The sequence below is a fragment of the Lampris incognitus genome, chromosome 1 (assembly GCF_029633865.1).
Source record: "Lampris incognitus isolate fLamInc1 chromosome 1, fLamInc1.hap2, whole genome shotgun sequence".
In the NCBI taxonomy this organism is placed as follows: Eukaryota; Metazoa; Chordata; class Actinopteri; order Lampriformes; family Lampridae; genus Lampris; species Lampris incognitus.
In genome coordinates this window covers 24,649,621-24,657,508 of record NC_079211.1, presented here as the reverse complement: position 1 = coordinate 24,657,508, position 7,888 = coordinate 24,649,621, and the positions used below count along the sequence as shown (strand labels likewise).

General features: G+C 45.6%; 1 protein-coding gene across 1 annotated transcript in view; it reads left to right on the top strand.

Moving 5' to 3' along the window:
• Window positions 1-1,082: 1,082 nt before the first annotated feature.
• Window positions 1,083-7,888, top strand: part of LOC130109763 (A disintegrin and metalloproteinase with thrombospondin motifs 2-like) — a 151,816-nt gene continuing 145,010 nt past the window's right edge. The window contains exons 1-2 of the mRNA XM_056276749.1: window positions 1,083-1,427; window positions 3,366-3,801. The gene's annotated coding sequence lies outside the window, so the exon portion shown is untranslated. The remainder of the gene's footprint in view (window positions 1,428-3,365; window positions 3,802-7,888) is intronic.

Genomic DNA, 7,888 nt, shown 5'->3' with positions numbered 1-7,888 from the left:
GAGAGAACACTGGTCCCCCAGCAAAACACGAGAGAGAGAGAGAGAGAGAGAGAGAGAGAGAGAGAGAGAGAGGGAGGGAGGGAGGGAGAGATTTAAAGGCATATAGACGTTGCACACACAAGCTCTCTTTATTTTGCTATTAAGTATATCTTATTCCACCATAATATCTCCTCATAGCTTGCTAGGGTAAGGAGCTTGGTTAGCAGTGAGAGAGAATGTGTGCTGGATTCTCAGATTATTAAAGATTTTTCATGCAAGAATAACTTGATTTCTCTTTTTCCATTGAAAATATTGGATTTGTACGGTTTGGGGGTGGGGAATGAAGAAAATTGAATCATGAAGATATATTAATCGGTTTCTTTCTTTCTTTCTTTCTTTCTTTCTTTCTTTCTTTCTTTCTTTCTTGTTGCCTCAAATTAACTTTTCACGCTCAACACTTAACCAGACGCTTTGTAGTTCCACCGGTGGGCCACACGGGGCGCTGTTGCAACGGCCGCACGTCCAGCGTAGGACAGTTCATGGGATATTCAAAGTTTATGCAAGCTTTGCAGAACAGCGGGAGCCGGTGCAAGCGGGAACCGACAGAGCACGATATCGTAATGCTCCCAGGGACCACTTCGAAGCTGCAAAAAGAAAAACAAAACAAAAAAAAATCTCTTTAGACACACGCTGCGCGTTCAGGTCAATATGACAAGCAGCTCGCTCGTTAATTTTGGCAGATCTCTCAGATGGTGTGCGAGCTGTCAGGTATTGTCAGTCGGTCCGCAGCACGCCCAGTTGTTCTCATAAGTATCCTCTCTTATGGAAGCAAGCCTCCCTGCGCAGTGTAGACAGAATGTGTGGGCGCCTTAGTATGTGTGTCTGTGTAGAGTCGGGGAGTTGTCAGAGCGAGAGCAAGGGAGAGAGTGAGAGAGAGTGAGAGAGTGAGAGTATTGAGTGAGATAGAGCTGGAGAGAGAGTGCAAAAGATAGAGAAAGAAAGGGGAGTTGAGTGAGAGTGCTAGAGTGAGAGAGGAGTGGAGGGAGGGAGGGAGGGAGAGAGAGAGAGAGAGCGAGAGAGAGAGAGAGAGAGAGAGACAGAAAGAGAAGTTGAGTGAGAAAGCGAAAGATAAAGAGAGGAGGGGAGTTGAGTGAGTGAGAGAGAGAGAGAGCGAGAGAGAGAGAGAGAGAGAGAGAGAGAGAGAGGAGAGGAGAGCGCCTTCTCTCCTGGTGCACTTGGCAGTTAGTTGCGGGCTGCTGTGCTGTTGCTGTCGTGGCGGTGTGGCTGGTCGCGCCAGGCGGGGGAACTTTACCACACTGGAGCCCGAAGTCCCACTCTCTCACCTGCGCAGTTCGGAGCTGCCATGGGTCTAGCGCCTGGATTTACTATCTTCGTCCTCTTTCCGGCCTTTCTGCACACGGGCGGCCTTTACATCGCCAGTAGCGTTGGTATGTACAGTAAACGTGGTTGAGTGTTTATGTCGCTCCAATGTCTGCTGATCTACACCTATCCCACCCTGGTGTGCCGTATCGGTCAGCGCTCATGGTGGGATAGCCCCGTTTTCTCAGTGTGTTTGCTGTATTGAGGAGCCCCCCCTCTCCCGTCCGCAACACACACACAGTGATACAAACAACATAAAAGGACGCATATGTGAAACTTATTTATTACTGTTTTGACGATGAGGCGTTCGCGGGGACTTTTCGTTGCCTCAGCGATCGGGCAAGTCCTCCTCCTCCTCCTCTCCGTTCTTCACCGCTCAGCTCTTCAGAGACATGTCACGCTCGGGGTGCAAAGGGGGCATCGGATGCGCCCGCTCGCTTTGTCGGCATTTGCAGTGAAGTATTATATCCTGATAACCCGGCGTTTATCTAATAAGGGCTGCCATCGCAGCTATCGATCCGTCACAGGAGCGCGAGAGTCGGATGTGGTTTCGATCACACTGTAATCAGATGATAATTCTTATCGCGCGGCAGCTCAAGCAAGAAAAAAAACAAAAAAAACAAAACAACAACAGCGTGTGTTTGGTTATTAAAGTAAACAAAGAACTTTCCGAAACAGCGTTTTATGTTGACGGCAAGACAACAATGTTACGAATAATAATGATAAAGATGAAAATTATATCTTCATCAACAACAGTGACAACAACAACTAATAATAATAATGATCATAATAATGATCATCATAATGATAATCCGGTGCATCTCACCAATATAACGGGTTGAAATCAGATTTACTTGTGGCGCTGTTTTTGGCTCAACCTCAGTCTTTGCGGTGGCATGGGTACTATTAAGTGGCCTTGGCCCTGTGTGTGCATGCGTGCGAGCACGCGCGTGTGCGCGCGCGCGTGTGTGAGTACGTACGTGTGGTTAATTCAGCTGCAGCGCTGACGCTCAGGGAGCATCCCTCCGATAGACTTCCACAAAAAAAAACAGTTTAAAAATATAAAATAAATGTTGGTTATAATGTGAACCGGGGGGTGTGGACGTCATATCAGAAACAGATGCCAGGTGCAAGTCTTTTAGTCATAGTGGTGCGATAATTATGTCGTAGATGGCGAAGATGATGATGATGATGATTAATATCTGCAATGACAAGCAATATATTTGCGCGTGTTACATTATTCGATATGAGACGGATTGAATTCCTTTAACCTGCGTCATTTGCTCTTAATTGTTTACCTTTCATTAGGGGATAAGTTTCTTTAATTCGTCCGAGAGTCACTTTTGCGAAGCAGTCTGCCAGTGAGAAACATTTTTCAGTGTGTGAAAGCCGCAATTAGCACCTTCTGCACCGGCTTTCCTGTTGATGGTGGAAGGGCACAGAGGGCGCTGGGTGTCGGGCTGCTGAGGCTGCCGTTTCTGTGGTCGTGTTTGAGTTCAAGGGTGGGGCACACACCTCTGTGTGTGTGTGTGTGTGTGTGTGTGTGTGTGTGTGTGTGTGTGTGTGTGTGTGTAAAAGAATTATAGCTACAACTTCCCTCTTGTTGTGTTACGTGACATGTTTGACCTTCTCATGCCTTATTTTACCTTCTTCTTCTTGGACTCTTTTCTTTCCAACTATCACCCCCCCTCCCATCATCTGGTTTTATCCCCTGTTACTGCCCTGTGCATCTCCCTTAAATTTTCATCCCCTTCATCCTCCCGTATCTTCCTCTCTCCTCTCCCACTCCCTCCTCCCCCATCCTTTCCTTTAATAATGTCCTCATAATAACCATCTCTCGCCTGTCTCCCATTTTCTTTTCTGTCCTGTCCCTTTTCTGTCCTCCCCCAACGTCACTCTCCTCTCACTTTTGGCTTCTACCTGCACTCTTCATCCACTCTCTTCAACCGCACCTTCCCCTGACCGCACAACCTCTCCCACCCAAACACCCTCTGTCATGTCCCCAGGCTCCCTGCAGCATGTCCTGGGGGAGTATGGACTGGTGAGGCCGATCACCGTGGACGCAGAGGGCCGCTTCCTGTCGCATGCCGTTTCAGCTGGCCGCACAGCCGGGGGGCAGCCCCGTAGGCGCTGGAGAAGGGAGGCTGGAGGTGGCGGAGGAGGAGGTAATGACGAGCTGGAAGGACAGGGAGGAATCAGGGAAGAGGAAGAGCGGGAAGCCCGACGTGACAAGCTTTACTACAACGTCACCGTCTTCGGCCGGGAGTTCCACCTGCGCCTGCGCCACAATGCCAGGCTGGTGGCCCCCGGAGCCAAGATGGAGTGGCGTGATGACAGTGACAGCATTCGGCGCTCTGAGCCACTGCATGGCGACTGCCTGTATGTGGGCGACGTCACTGACACGCCAGAGCCACTGTAGCTATCAGCAACTGTGATGGCCTGGTGAGTGGATAAGCTATACTATTAACTTTGAAGGTGTTTTGGCTGTCCTTTGAGCCGGTCTGTGATGAAGCCCCCTGCCTGGTGGTTACTTCTGTGATGCTATAGTCATAGAAGGTGTTGATGTTTATGTTCTGCCCTTGTTTTTTTTTTTTTAACTGTTTTTAGCATTCACAAAGCTGCATGGTAAATGTGATCAGGGACTAGAAAGTTAGTAAAAAAAAAATCATGACATGAAAAGAGATTGGCAACCAGATGACGCATGTCAGAAATTCCATAGTAACTTTATATATATATATATATATATATATATATATATATATATATATTATATATATATATATAATGTGTGTATGTGTGTGTGTGTATGTTCACCCTTGACCTTGTGATTGCCCCGACATGTGAACTGACATGGTGGCTCTGTGGCTGCTTCTTTGCTCAAAGGTCATCAAAAGGTTGTCATTATTATCTGTTCTTCTCTCTGCTGTCCCTTTGCCTGCCAGTGAATCCTGGCCTGCCGTGTGAAATACCTGAATCATGAGTTAACCTCTCAGTCCTCTGTAAAAACTAGGCAGAATATTAAAGGAATACACAACCCTTTTGTAAATAACCGCAGTATTTAAGGCTCTTCATGTGTGCCCAGCTAATACTGCAGTGCCTTTATGGTAATGCTAAGCTAGTGTAAACTACTAATAAGACACGTTAGTCCCTAGCTAACGGGTCTGACCCTTTAGCCGAGCGGTTAGTGATGTCGCCTTGTGGTGCAGTACACTCCGTATCGAATCCTGCACCGGCAAGAAAATAACCAGTTACATTGGTGGCAGCGGTGGGATCCGGAAGTGTGCAGATCCTCAGAAGTCTCTTCGGAGCGCGGAATGACAAAGCGCGAGGGCGCGCTTCCGGGGAGGGTGACGACTGTAAACTACTAATAAGACACGTTAGTCCCTAGCTAACGGGTCTGACCCTTTAGCCGAGCGGTTAGCGATGTCGCCTTGTGGTGCAGTACACCCCGTATCGAATCCCGCACCGGGCAAGAAAATAACCGGTTATACTAGCTTGTATTGTTCGCTGAACTGCTAGCATGCTTTGCAGCAAATTAATAAATACTGGACATACAATTGGATAGAAACACTGGTCACACTTTTCCAATTGGCATATATACTTAACAGTGGTGATAGTTAGACTCTGTCCAATGGCAAATTTGCCCCTGTTCCACCCTTTTTATGCCACTGTTGTCAGTGCTTGGTGACGTTTGTGTCTCGAAACTACATGACTGGTGAGGACTCACATTCTCTGTGAGCAGCATTGCAAATAACACGGGTTGAAAATGTCAGCATGTGAAAAGTTAGTTTTTGGGCAGTAGTGACATCAATGACAGTTCCAGTGGGTAACTTTATGTAGTTAGTGAGGCTGCCATACAACAGTTTTTCTATCTTCGCCTAATCTCGTGGTTTCCATAGAGAATATCTATGGAGGCTCTTCCCTCAGCCTCAGAGTTGGAACGAGGGAACTTCTTCTCTGGTCTGTATACACTGTGAATTTTAGCTAACTTTTAGTTCTTTTTTTGTAGTTATTTTGGCTTTAGCTTTAATTTCCTATTTTATAATTTCATATTTTTTTGCAAATTTAGATTTTTTTTTTAGCTTTTTTTGAGGTTGAACTAACACCTAAGCATTTCATTGCCAGCAACTCCTGCCACGCTATATTGTTGTGCGTTTGACAAAATAAAACAACTTGAACTTGAGTGAAAACCTTTACGCTTCAAGCGCCTGGTGGCAACACAGATATGGCACTTTACCGTGTTACTCAGAATTGGCAAAAATGTATGGTTTGGATATAAATAAAAACCTTAAAGTAGCACCATCACTTTAGAGAATGAGGCACATAGCATAAATGTTCCAAATTGTTATCAGCAAGGAAAAGAAGTAGAACAAGGACAGGCAGAGCAGAGAATAGGTGTGACAGATTAAATGAGTGGATGGAGAAAGATTGGGATCAAGGATGAGCCTCAGGGATGTGATCGGGGTGAAGGATGTGAGAAAGAGTGATGAGTTTGGGGGGGAGGAGCTCCCCTCATTGGGGAAGTGTTCATTAGTCAGCTCGACCGGCCCGCCAGTGGAGCTGAGTAGCAGCAACTGGATCCGTTTAGGGTTGAGGACACTGGGGACTCGGCGAGCAGCTGAGTGAGCAGGCATGGAGCCAGGACAGCACTTGCCTGCCATGCCCACTTAGCCTGACACCAGCCAGTGGTAGCTTACTGCTCTTAGCTCTATCTTGGCATTCCAAGGCCTATAGCTCGTTTCAAGGAAGGTTACATTCACGACATAGTCCATTTTAGATAAACAATCACCAGCCCTCCTTCAAACTGGGCAATGAGAAGCTTACTGTGCTACTGAGGTATGTCGACATCAATGAGCCCTTTTCTGTTGAGACTGCTTTCAACTGTAAGGGATCACTTATTGCATGCTTTATGTAATCGATGTAATCAGCATACCTTTTGTTATTTTTGGATTACATCACCTTCCGATTATGTATCATGCAAGTGAAACGGACAATTTGGAGTTTTAACCTGTGCTGAATTTAACTGCAAGAATGACCATGCATATAATTTAAGATTGTCATTGTCGTTTCCTTTTCAAAAGTGTCCCAGGATGATCCAACGCTATGATCATCACTCAGTGAACAAAATGCAAATATAGGAAACATTATAGTGTTTGTGTTTTTGCAATTGCAATGAAATACAATTTTCTGTCAGTGATCAATTCCGCATAGTCTTTTTACATTCAGTCTTTTACATTTAAAAAAACTTGAATATTTAATGCATTGGCTTAATCAAGTTTTTACAGCCTGCCTTATGAGGAACTGTAATGTAGCTCTGTTGTGCTCTGTCCAACCATCCCAAGACTTTTACCCATGCCTGCAAAGCCTTGCTGCTTAGCCCATTTCTATTCTCCCAGGCCCCACTTCTCTAATGACCTGATCACCTTGTCAGAGCAACTCCTGTTTTACCCCACCATCTACATCCAACAACTGGCGATGGTCCAGGGTGTTTGTGGAGGAGATGAGGGGAAAGAGCCGAGAACGGAGCAGAGACGGTTTAAAACAAACAAACAAAACTGCTGAGGGCGGGAAAGCGAGAAGTGAGGTTATAGATTTAGAGTTGCAGTGAATGGTCTGAGTAAAGGAGACAGAAGGAAAGCACATAAGAGAAAGATGGTGTTTATTTTTTTTTGTCCAAAACAAAAAGAAGGGAGGAATTTTATTAATAAGTATAAAACACAAAACAGCACACGAGGCACATAGGCCATGCATACTGTTATTTCTTTCAGACTGTAATAAAAAATAATGCAGTAAAACTAAATATAAATAACTTTGGCCCAATCTGTCTATTGTGACAGCAACCACTCTGGGCGCCGCCCATTGTGAAGAGAAATTCTTTGGTACAATGCAGCCCCAGACCAAGCTAACCAACATTGGCTAGCTTGGTTAGCTTGTTGGTTAGCTTGGTTGTTCACCAGTCCATTTGAGTCAGCTCAGGAATTTTCTCTTATTTAATGTCAGCTGGTATGTGGTCTCATTCTGACTTATGACATTCCTGAGCTTTCTATGTGGGAGGCTGGGTCCTGAAAAATATGACTTTTAATTTTTCTTTCATTTAGATGGTTTTACTGTCAAGTTATGTTTGACGTGCAGACTGTTAGTGGGCCCTTGGGGATATTCTTAAAAGCCACGCATGGATCAAGACTAATGGGACATGGATCATCATATAGCATAGACAGCGTCATCTCTATTGTCATCAGACTGCCACTGTCATAGTGTTGGGACTGCGTGAGTGTTGACAGTGAAAATCTTTTTCTGTTTTTATTGCTGTATGCGTTGTAGGCTGTTAGGGTGCAACCCTTATACTGTCTATGGGTCCAGCCCGTTCAGCCTGAGCAACAGTGGCTATACGGTGGATAATATTTGTTTCCACCAGGCACGAAAAGAATGAGGGACCCCCCCCCGAAAATCCTCCCCCCCAGCAAAATCCCCCCCCCCAGCAAATCTCATTCTGGGTGAATGTATTTTGTGTGCATTTGTGGATAAGTCT